General features: G+C 40.8%; 1 long non-coding RNA gene across 1 annotated transcript; it reads right to left on the bottom strand.

Annotated features, from left to right (window-relative positions):
* Window positions 1–1,239: 1,239 nt before the first annotated feature.
* LOC114867336 (uncharacterized) lies at window positions 1,240–8,103 on the bottom strand. The gene is made up of 3 exons (XR_003787846.3): window positions 7,428–8,103; window positions 2,999–3,055; window positions 1,240–2,318 (listed from the first exon to the last, which is right to left on the bottom strand). It is a non-coding gene; the product is annotated as an uncharacterized LOC114867336 (long non-coding RNA).
* Between the last annotated feature and the right edge of the window lie 4,273 nt (window positions 8,104–12,376).

The raw sequence follows: 12,376 nt of genomic DNA, 5'->3' as shown, positions 1-12,376 counted from the left end.
CAGGTTGGACGATACAACATACTGAAGTCATGTAGGTGAATTCACTGTACATAAAGTTCTGTACAACACATTGTAGCTGATCCTCACTAATCTTTACTCTCTTCTTTCCTTTATTAATTCAGAGTTTGGTTCTGGTTTCAATTAATCTGGTCCAAAGGAAGGAGTGAGTGCACTTTACATGTTTACAGACCATTCGAACCTTCTGAGTGCTTTTGTTTAATGAGTCATCAGGGTGAAGTGGTTTCCTCAGTGAATCACACCTAAGTAACTAAAGTAGATTTTTAATACACGACTATGTGACTAAAATAGCTCCTGAATGTTAAATTCACACATGAAGTCAATTATCTAACTCATGTTAATTATTATGTCGAGCCGTGACATCCAACCGTTGTCCAGGACTTAAGAACCTGTCAGTGAACAGAAACTGCCATGAAGAAAACCACAACGTCAGTCACAATCGTTGTGTGTTTGAGGTTTTTATTTTGGACTTTGATGTGAGCCCTCCATTTGTTCAAAATCAGAGGCCACATTCTGAAAATAAGTACCATAAAACCTCCAATGCCTGATAAGAGTCCAACCAAAAGATACTGTGGGTGTGAAAAAAAAGTTGCTTTTTACCCTCATCTGGACGAAGTGATCAGCCTGCTCTGTTCTGGGTGGAGCTCCTTCCCACCGGTGGTCTTCAGCCTGTTCCACCCCCACCCTCCCCTCCCACCTGTGTCTGTGTAGTATGTGTATATAAAGTAGTGTTTATGTGTATAGTGAATATGTGTTATACTGTATATGGGTATGTATATGTATGTACTTATACATACTGTATATTACATGCCTTTCCTGATAATACTTTTTGCTATTTTCAATTTCAATCTTTTCTTCTATAAAGTGTAAAAGCGATCATAAGTAAGTGGCCAAAGCAATTTTACAACCTCTTAGATTAATAAAGTTCTTAGAATCTTGATGTACGTTTTCCACAAAATGACTGAATTTCTAATAAACGCTTATATTCAGTCTTCCGTTTTCATTTTACAGTAAATTTGCTCTTGTGGAATTGACGAGCATGTGTTTTTTCTTCTGAACTCATCAGTGACTCACTTTCACCCGCCTCCTGCTCTGCAGACTGAACTCCCTTCAGCCCCAGATGCCCACATTCTACCAGCACTCCTGGTGTGCGATCTTTGTGCTCCATCCAGGCCAAGGTGTTGCTGTCGCCCTTGAGTTGTGTGTGGCTCTTCATTCGCTCTGAGCGTGAGGAGATTCAGGTTTTGTCAGGTTTGTGCGTTTGTTAAGCCTAGTGTTACGCCACGTGGAAGTCCAGGTTCACTCACCACATTTGAGGAGAGGTTTTACTTCTTCTCTATGCGTCACCTTTGAAGCTCGATGAATAAGGACTTTGTACGTCTTGGTTTGTGTAACTTGTGACTTCTGGCTGTTTGGCAACTTCCTGCTTCCTGCCTGGTCTTACAGATGTTTGAACCTCCTCCCTGCACTTTTGTCCCACACACTAATTTTCATCTCTTTTTCTAATCACTTCATATTGTTTAGCTGCAATGCTTGTGGCCTCGTAACTAACAGAACTTTAATGTAATTGAAAGGTCTCTGGTATCTTGGTGGTCCCCAGTAAAACACAATCAAGAACATGGTCTGTGGTGAAGTGAGTATAAAAGATAATACAGTAAGTGTCTCAATCAGCTGACTGGTGGACATTTAACGATTTACTGCCTTAAAGCTTTTACTTTGTACTGACTTCAGATGGTGTTTGGTAGAAAACGTTGTGTTGCTGTTTTTCCATATTCTGCTCCAGATGGAGTGACCCACTTACTGAGAGAGAGAGAGAGAGAGAGAGAGAGAGAGAGAGGCTCTGTGCCATTTCTGGTGACTAATACCCCCTCCACCCACACCTCAACACACACACACATAGAGAGAGAGTAAGCTTTATTGCTGTCTTGTTGGTTCTCTGTGTTTCTGCTCTCTGATGATTCTATTTGTTAAAAATAAAGACGTTGGTGAATAAATGAGTGTTGACAGTGAACGTCAGTGCTTGTTATTGTAGTTTTACATGTTTAGAAATCCTCGGTCCAACGCTCGCTGCTGCTTTTTGGTACAAAACAAGACCTTCAAATCGAGCTTTCTGCACCAAAATATCATATTTTTAAATGCAATAGAAAGGAAGTTTAGAAATCTAGGAAGAACAATGTTAAATCACCTCAATTTGTTTTCAAATCTGTTAATCAATAATTAAAACTTTTCTGCAAAAGCCATAGACAAGAGGCTTCTGGCTCCAAACCAAAGCAGCCAGGGCTTCGTCCAGCGTCATCGTTCTGTGCATAAAGTTTAGAAAAAAACAGATGAAATACAGAGCTCCTACAGTCAAGTCTGTAACATTTGGTTCATTTTAATACTACTGTGTGTGAATTCTAGTTTTATTTTATTACATTTGAATTGAATTTGGATGAGTTAATGCATGAGTCTGCTGCTGCAGGAAGTCAAAAATAGCCTGGCTAGAACCACTTGTTAACGTAAAACTATAAGGCCAGTTATTATTTCTAGGTGCTGTTTTGGGCTTTTGTTTTGAAATTTGTAAGTTTTGCCAGTTTCCACTTGATGACCTTATGTTTACCATATTTACAAAAAACACAACCTTGGGGGCTCGGATATTCCTGAGGACAGTATTTTCAAGCACAACAGGCAATTATTTGTTGTCATGACGTTTCCATCTATACAATGTGAAACTGTTTAAGTTTGGTGTCACGGTAACAACACACTGAATGGGAGATATGAATTTTTAAAAAGTTTTATTCATGACTATTTTATTATTTTAACAACCAAAATGATTGCATCTTAATTTTAGTGCACAATATACAATGACAATGAAGTTATTCTCTTGTGTTAACCCAATTCATTTGCGTCTGTCTGACACCACCAGCTCAGAGCCTGGAGGGAGGTTAGTGCCCATCCAACCATAGACCTTCCCTCCTCATCGGTTATTCATGAGGCTTACCTAAAATGTTGCCCACAGCACACGTCAACGAGGTGATTTTCCTGATGTGACTGGTCTCTGTTGGAAAAATAAAAAAAACATGGGCAATAACAGTACTTTCAGGTTTAGGTTGAATGTGTATGTCAAATCACCTGAAAACACAACAAACAGCCTCTTTACAATTAAATAATCAAATGCAGAGACTTGCAAATGATGAAAATCATGACAATCAGGTTTAACAGTGAGTGGTTTTTAGTCATACTCAGCATGTTAGTAACAATGACAAAGCTTTACAATGACACACAATCATATCAGGAATAAAGCTGGATGAAAAGCAGAAGTCAATGTTCAAGAGAAGGATGAACTCTATACAGTAGGACGATGGATCGAACTCAACCAGAGTCCTCATGAGAGTCGAGAAAGGGGTGGTGTCACTCACTGTTACAGCATCATTTATTTTCACCAGTCCACAGGTCCTAAAAGTACTGAAGCTAAAAGAGTGTTGGAATAAAATGGGATGAAATGGGGTTAAAATGTTGATGTGACCTCCACAGCTCCACTGGTTCAGATTCTAAGGCAGCGCTGCCTTTGAGCCTCTCCTCCTTCACTCTAATGAGAAACAGGGCAGTTTGATAAAGAATGTCACCTTCTGTAAATATCATTAGCAGTAGGACGCAGAGTCGCAGTCTTACACGCCTCTCTGCATGTTCTTTACAGCCGCGACCCACTCTTAGTCTTAGTTATCGCATAGAGACTGTGTCTGCTTCTCGACCACCTAAACTATACAAGTCACAAACAAATCAAAGAGGAGGTGACTTACCAGAATTTAATAAACATCAAAACAGTTCCTCTTACGGAACAAAGTAATAGTAAGCTAATAAAGTGTGGTTTATTAAATATCCGATCTCTCTCATCTAAATCCTTTTTAATAAATGACTTGATAAGTGACCATCACATAGATCTGTTCTGTCTCACTGAAACCTGGCTGCAGCAGGATGAATATGTTACTTTAAATGAGTCGACTCCAATGAGTCACATCAACTATCATGTTCCAAGAAGTACAGGTAGAGGTGGAGGAGTAGCAGCAGTTTATAAATCAGATTTATTAATTACTCCTAAACCTAAACATAGTTATAACTCATTTGAGAGCCTCACTCTGAGCCTTTCTCACCCAGACTCTAAAACTCAGAAACCAGTTGTGTTTTGTATTGTTTACCGTCCTCCTGCTCCATATTCAGAGTTCTTAACTGAATTCTCTGAATTCTTATCTGACTTAGTTCTTAGCACAGATAAAGTCATTGTAGTGGGAGACTTTAACATTCATGTAGATGTTGACAGCAACTGTCTCAGCACTGCTTTTAACTCCTTAATAGACACTATTGGTTTTACACAGCAGGTAAATCAACCCACTCATCGTTTTAACCACACTCTAGATCTTGTCCTGACATATGGAGTTGAAATTGATAATTTAATAGTTCTTCCCCAAAACCCTCTGTTATCTGACCATTTCTTATTAACTTTTGAATTTAGCACAACTGACCCTATAACAGCTGGAAAGAAATGTTACTATAGCAGATGTTTATCTGACAATGCTGTTGCCAGATTCAAGCAGATGATTCCATCATCTTTTGCCTCAATGTCTTGCAGATACACAGAGAACAGTCACCTTAATCCTTATGAACAGGTTGACTGTCTTGTAGATGATGCTGCAGCTTCTCTACGTACAATGTTAGACACAGTGGCTCCTCTGAAGAAGAAGACAGTGAATCAGAGGAGGTTAGCTCCGTGGTATAACTCAGACATCCGCAGTCTAAAGCAAAGGACTAGACAACTAGAAAGACAGTGGCGTTCCAACAAAATAAATGTAAACTGCATTGCATGGAAGGACAGTCTAATGAAATATAAAAAAGCACTTTGTGCTGCTAGAAAAACATATTATTCCTCCCTAATTGAGGAAAACAAAAACAACCCCAGGTTTCTTTTCAGCACTGTAGCCAGGCTGACAAAGAGTCATAGCAGTATTGAGTCTACTATCCCCTTAAATCTCAGCAGCAATGACTTTATGAACTACTTTACTAATAAAATTATTATCATTAGAAAAAACATTCAGCAGCGACTTCTTCCAAATGACAGAAAGCACTGTCTAGATCCATTAACTTTAAATTTATTAAATCCTCTGTCTTACCTAGACAGCTTCTCCCCCATAACTCATATGGAGTTAACCTCAATAATCAACTCTTCCAAGTCGTCCACTTGTCTTTTAGATCCAATCCCAACCAGATTACTCAAAGAAGTTCTACCTTTAATCAGCTCATCCATATTAAATCAAATCAACCAATCTTTACAACTAGGCTATGTACCACAGGCTTTTAAGGTGGCTGTGGTCAAACCTCTATTGAAAAAACCAACCCTTGACCCTGGACAACTAGCCAACTATAGGCCCATTTCAAATTTACCCTTTATTTCCAAGATTCTGGAAAAAATCGTGGCTAAACAATTATCTGACCACCTTAGTGGGAATAACCTGTATGAAGATTTTCAGTCAGGATTTAGAAAACATCATAGCACAGAAACAGCTCTGGTTAGAGTCACTAATGATCTTCTATTAGCTTCGGACAATGGTCTAGTTTCTGTCCTTGTCCTGTTAGATCTTAGTGCTGCATTTGATACAATTGATCATCACATTCTATTACAGACACTAGAACATAGAATCGGGATTAATGGAACAGCATTGGGATGGTTTAAATCCTATTTGTTGAACAGATTCCAGTTTGTTCATGTTAATGATAAATTCTCCACACGCACAAGGATTAGCTATGGAGTTCCACAGGGTTCTGTGCTGGGTCCAATTCTGTTTAGCTTATACATGTCTCCTCTAGGTGAGATTATTAGAAAGCATTCTATTAATTTTCATTTTTACGCAGATGATACTCAGCTATACATGTCCTTGGAACCAAATGAAACAGATCAACTAGTCAAAATTCAGGGTTGTTTAAAAGACATCAAATCCTGGATGTCCCAAAACTTCCTTCAACTAAACTCAGATAAAACCGAGATTCTTATTGTTGGGCCTAAAAATCTGAGAGAGACACTATTGAGTCAGATAGCCACCCTGGATGGCATAACATTAGCTTCAGATTCTACTGTGAGGAACCTTGGTGTCATGTTTGACCAGGATCTCTCTTTTACATCATACATTAAACAAATCTCCAGAACCGCCTACTTCCACCTTAGAAATATAGTTAAAATCAGAAGCATCCTCTCTCAGAGCGATGCAGAGAAACTGATCCATGCATTTGTTACCTCTAGGCTGGACTACTGTAACTCCTTACTCATAGGATGTCCTAACAGCTCCTTAAAAAACCTACAGCTCATTCAAAATGCTGCAGCCAGAGTTCTGACAGGACTTAGAAAGAGAGATCACATTTCTCCTACATTAGCTTCTCTGCACTGGCTGCCTGTAAAATGTAGGATAGAATTTAAAATTCTCCTACTCACATACAAAGTACTCAATGATAAAGCTCCTTCTTATCTTAAAGACCTTATAGTTCCTTATGCTCCCAGCAGAACACTTCGTTCTCAGAGCGCTGGGCTACTTGCGGTTCCTAGAGTGTTTAAATGTAGAACAGGGGGCAGAGCTTTTAGCTACCAAGCTCCTCTCCTCTGGAACCAGCTCCCTCTTCAGGTTCGAGAAGCTGACACACTCTCCACCTTTAAGATTAGGCTTAAAACCTTCCTTTTTGATAAAGCTTATAGTTAGAGATGGTTCAGGTCACTGGCAATTATTGTTAGTCACAGGAACCATCTCTTAGTTAAGCTGCAATAGACATAGACTGCTGGGGGACTTAATTTATACACTGAGCTCCTCTGTTTCCTTCTACCTCCTCTGTCCCATAACCTCCCATCATTGTCCCATGTTTAACTAACCTTGTCTCTTTCTGTCCAGTAGTTGTGCTTCTCTCCTCTCTCCCCCCCACCCCCACTCTTTCTCCCTCTCTGTCCTCACCCACAGGTATCATTGGACTCAAAGTTTGGTGTCTGTGATGGGCAGCTGCGGATCCAACCATCCTGCCTGCATCCAGTCCCTGGTCCTACCATCCTGCCTGTGCTCTGTTGTTGCTTGTTGTTGCTTGTTGCTGTTGCTGTGCTTTTCTATCTCTCTATCCTCTCACCCCAACCGGTCGAGGCAGATGGCCGCCCACATCCAGTCTGGTTCTGCTGGAGGTTTCTTCCTCGTTAGAGAGGGAGTTTTTCCTCTCCACTGTTGCTGTCAAATTAAATGCTTGCTGTATGTGGGATTTGTTGGGTTTAGTTGTGTGAGGTTTTAAACCTTACTTTGTAAAGTGCCTTGAAATAACTTTGTTGTGATTTGGCGCTATATAAATAAAATTGAATTGAATTGAATAGTGTGATAGAGTAATATACAGTTACTGCAAACAGACAAACTCACCTGGATGACTGAGACTCCTCATAGAGGTATGCATAATATAACATGCCTAATTGCAGCCACCGTGGGCTGTAGAATAAGGTTAATGTGTGTAAGTCCCAGACAAGCCTCACAGGCCTCGTCCTGATTGGTTGGCTTCTCCTCCCTCTCCCTCGCTGCTTTCTCTTTGTGTAGATACTGTCAGCTGAAAGAGTTGCTGCCTCTTACATAAGCACGCATCGCCATCGCTGTGAGGACGCGTGCTGTCACACAGGAAGCTCCAGCCTCTCATTAACCACAGCTACGCACCTGAACTTGGTCTGTAAAGAGATCGTCCTCACCGAAACGTCCTCCTGTGAACCTGTGTTCACACAACGAAAGTTTAGGCTCCGTTTGTTTGGTGTTTGGATTTGATGTTGCCATGGTAACGCTGACTAGAAACGAAACAAGAGGTAGAAAACACAAAGACGCGCGTCGCACAAAACAAGCTAAAACATGTAATCACTCAAAGTCGGTCCGTGACAGTTGGGTTTGTTGCGTCGGCCGTGAAGCGGAGCACCTTCGGCCTCGAACCACCACGCGAACGGCAACTGTCGATACACTGAACCCTCTACTGATGGAAATCATTCATTCACCTGAACGAATGAATGAGTGAGGAAGCTCAGCTGAACTGAATGAATGGCTGCATAAAGGAGGCGCAGGGAAGTGAAGCAGCTACTGTTGTTGAGTCCAAATTTTTGCTGGGTCACTGAAAAGAAACTCAACACAAAGATGCATTTAAGCCAAGTGGCAGAGATAAACATGGTCATTTTACAATCAGCGCTGCGTTTGAACCTGGTGTAGCGACGATGGAGGGATGATGGAGGTGTGCAGGGATGGAGGGATGATGGAGGAATGTATTATTGGCTCTGTAGTTATTAGAGGGTGACTCAGATGCTCCACCCACAGACACGCTGAGTCATCATGAACCACCAAGTACTCAGTGTGTGTGTGTGTGTGTGTGTGTGTGTGTGTGTGTGTGTGTGTGTGTGTGTGTGTGTGTGTGTGTGTGTGTGTGTGTGTGTGTGTGTGTGTGATGTACCTGATTTAAATGTCAGCAAAGTGAGAATCTGACTCTTTCTCACAATTTTTTCTCTCCTTCTGATTGGATGATGAGACTGAGAGGTTACAGCAGGAACACGCACGTTAATCAACTGAAACATAGTGAAGCGCTGACTTGTCCTCCAGCCTCCAGCCTGTTACTTACCGTCTCCGCTTCGCAGGTGACTCTCTTATCAGTTCGCTCTGTTGTTGCCTGCCCTGCCCCTCAGCCATTTGCAGACGGGACCCTGACGATGGCTGCGTAGTCAGACGATACCTCCACAGATGACACAGAAGTGTCTCCTCCAACTGCGACTAAACAAATGCTCAGCTTAAAACATACAACACAACCATTTTTTTATTTTAAATGCTTACAAGCATCAGTTTATATCAATGAACTGCTTCGTTACTGTGAATCACTGCTCATTTTTTGACATTGAATGCGTTACATGACCACAATTCTCAAAATCCAGCGTCTCCTTTCACAGTCACACCCAGCAAACACATTCCTCACACGTGAACTCACTCTAAATTATCACCCTGTCATGCATAGTGATCGCTACAGTGGACAGCTGTGATTAAATAATATTGCATTGTTTTAAATATTTTAAGCCTAAAAAAAATTAACAAACTAAGACAAAAAAAAAGGTTTTGACAGTTCATAAAAGGGTGAAGACAATCAGAACAGAATGATGTGAAGAATGTGCTATTCTGCTGCAGTCAGATGGAAAATATGGAACATATAAAAAGGTTTACGCTTTGAGAGAAGACGGTTTGAGGAACCTGCAGCATTCAGCAGCTGCATCAATAGTGAGAATTATTAAAAATAAAGGGGACACATGAATCTACTATTACATGCGCATTGTAATGTAATTACATTTAAATGGAGAACAACGATGACACTCCAGGTAACATGACTGTGTGTGTGTAGGCGTCTACAATGATGCACAAACGCCTGAGCATCGATTGGAATGAAGTGTGACAAACTCACAGAAGTTGACACTACAGGAGTCATATGGACGCCCATCGTCACAGTGGAGAAGTTAGACTACAGCTATGCCTCTCACTTGTCAGACTTGCCCTAACTTCCCCGAGCCTTCTGACTCGCGGTCCGGGCCTATATTTGGTTGTTGTTTGTTTGTGTGTGTTTAATGAGCGGGGCTCGGAGGTTACGTGGAGCGTCTGACAGAGGGGCGCGGACGGCTGCGCTCCTTGGCTGTCACCGTTCATCACATGCTGCCACAGCGTGACGTGATGACTCGCAGTTCACACTGTGAAAGTAGTGGTCGTCACGAGGAGGCTGCTTTAAATATAGGGAGCAAATCATGACCTGAGCCCTGAAGGTGCGGTAGAAGCCTGGAGGTATTTTCACATTTGACATCTGTTTATTTATCAATTTATTCAATTAAAATTGTGATTTTTTTGTCCTGTCTGATTGTTTTTGTACATTAATAATATGTGAAACTGACTGAACATAAAAAAAAGTTTTGAAGTACAGTATTTATTGTGAGTGAAGTTTTTCAAAGCTGCACCATGTAATTGCTGTTATGACGTTATGGGTGAATTTTTGAATTTTTTGAACAGAATATGATGGAAAAAAAAAGAAGAAATATTATAACATATTCAGTAATGTGTATAGGAATTATTTACATTTCATCTCAATATTGATCGAATTTCAAATTAAACTCAATTGTACGTGTGTTTTTCTAAATGCCTTTGTATTTTTTTTATTGTATTTTATGTTACTAAAATTTATTTGAAGCTGAAACACAGAGGCAGGTCTGATCTTTGACCTGAACAGACGGACCTGATTAAAAGCGCAGCTTCCTGAACAGACCGACGGTTCAGCTGCTGTTTCTCTTCTCTTCTCTTCTATCTCTTCATTAGATGTAATAAGACAAATGTGGATTCCATAAATAACTACAATAAAAAAAAAACCCGCCCAGCTGTTAGTTTTGCAATTGTTGGACCTAAGAGCACATTAGAACCTGACAGGAAAAGGACTTTAATGAAAAGCCACAGTAAGCTTTGTTGGTTCCTTAGGGAGAAAAAAACAGAAGAAAACTAAAGAAAAAGAAAATGTGAACAATTTGTTGTTCAAAGTTAAGTTTTAAACATAAATAATTGTGTGAGCGCCTCCAAATCTGCAGCTCTTGTGATTTGTTCCTGGTCTGTAGTTGTCAGTATTTATTCTATCAAACTATTTCCCAGGAAGCGACAGTGTTGAACCAGCTACAGGCTCATGTGTCTGCGACCCGCTGATGCAAATGGAGAGAGAAGACTGAGTAGCGTGGGGAGATCCAGCAGACGGGCTACTGGAGCTCATAGTAGAAACCTGTGGGAGGATGAGGCTCACTTCACATTTCCTTCAAGTCGCACCCGAGCTGCTGTAGCCACTGACGAGGACAAAATCAGTGCGTAACAGGCTGCTTTTGTTTTTTTTGCTTTCATCTTGTTGGACTTTGTAAACTCTATAACCAGCGTAATTTTAATAGGTAGAGGAAGCTGGAAGCTGAACTCATTACCACTGTGGAAGATCGTGTCATCAGCTGGAATGAAAAGGAAACAGACACAATCTGGACACGTTCCCTCTTAAACGCACACAAACATGGGATATATTTAACTGTGGTATTAAGGCCATCGCTCCCACTGGAGGAACCTCATGCTCAGGAGGTCAGGAGTTCACAGTGGACTTCAGCCCTTCTCCTCATCCTCACTCCATCCGTACGCGTCATGTCTGCAGGCAGCCACTTGAGTTTTTTCCTCTTAAAATAACTGCAGCAGAAGCAGATTTGTTGTCAGTCTGGATTAAACTGCACCGAGGTCCCATCTTGTTTTAGCTCCGACCTCCAGGCTTCAGCGCACACGACTCTCAGAATGATAATGTTGAAGCTAGAGTCCATTTAGCAGATTCACCTTAAGGCAAACACAATTACTTGAGCGTCTAAGGGTCTATTAAAATTTATAATTAGATGCAAACTGATTTTTTGTTTACGGCTTGTCTTAACCTTTGTCCCAACCTTGTTTTGTCATAATCAACTCATCTCTGGTAGAGAAACCTGAGACATACAGTGCAGGATAAAAATGAATAATAATTCCATCTTTATTAATTACTTTATATCAGACTGTCCAATCAGACCAGTATTCATTTTAGCACCTTTACAGCAGAGAACATCTCCATGGATCAGGCTTCTATAGTGGAGGATGGATAAAAGCAAGTGGAGTTAACGTTGTAATCCAGATGTGGTTTTATTCTACTGGTATTAAAGGTGTAGTCCTGTGAAACACAGCAGTATGGTTGCATCTTATCGCTGTCTTTTCCACCTCATTTGTAATCAGAGTGCTTTGACACTGGTCCCATTCACTCATTCACGCATTCATTCACACACGCACACATGAGCTGCTGCAGCTACACCTGACTCACGGGGGCAATTTAGGGTTCAGCATCTGAGCCAAGGACGCATTGACAGAAAGGAGACATGAGACAAAGACAAAGACATTATGCTGAAGCCCCGCCCTCCGGCCTACTGGAGGCGTGTTTTTATTGTCATGTGACTTCCTGTCTGTTTCCTGTTCCTGTCTGATGATTGTAATTTCTTACAATCATCAGACTGTGTTTGTGTGAATTAACCCTGTTTCATGTATATGTTCAGGTTGGTCTGTTTAGTGTGTATAGTCAACCTTGCTATGTTACTGTAGATTCCATGGCTTGTGTTTAAACAGTGTTCTTAATTAGTATCTTGTGTTAGTTCATCTCTTCATTGTGTTTGGCTTATCATTGCTTAGTGTTGTCTGTAATTCTTTTTTGATGATCCATTAAAGCCTTGTATTCTGTATCTTATTGGGGTCGTTGCATTTGGGTCCACCCAATAGTTGGTCTGGCTTCTACTAGT

Source organism: Betta splendens, chromosome 12 (genome assembly GCF_900634795.4).
Source record: "Betta splendens chromosome 12, fBetSpl5.4, whole genome shotgun sequence".
Taxonomy (NCBI): Eukaryota; Metazoa; Chordata; class Actinopteri; order Anabantiformes; family Osphronemidae; genus Betta; species Betta splendens.
The sequence above is the reverse complement of the archived record's forward strand: the minus strand, read 5'-3'. Positions and strand labels throughout refer to the sequence as shown.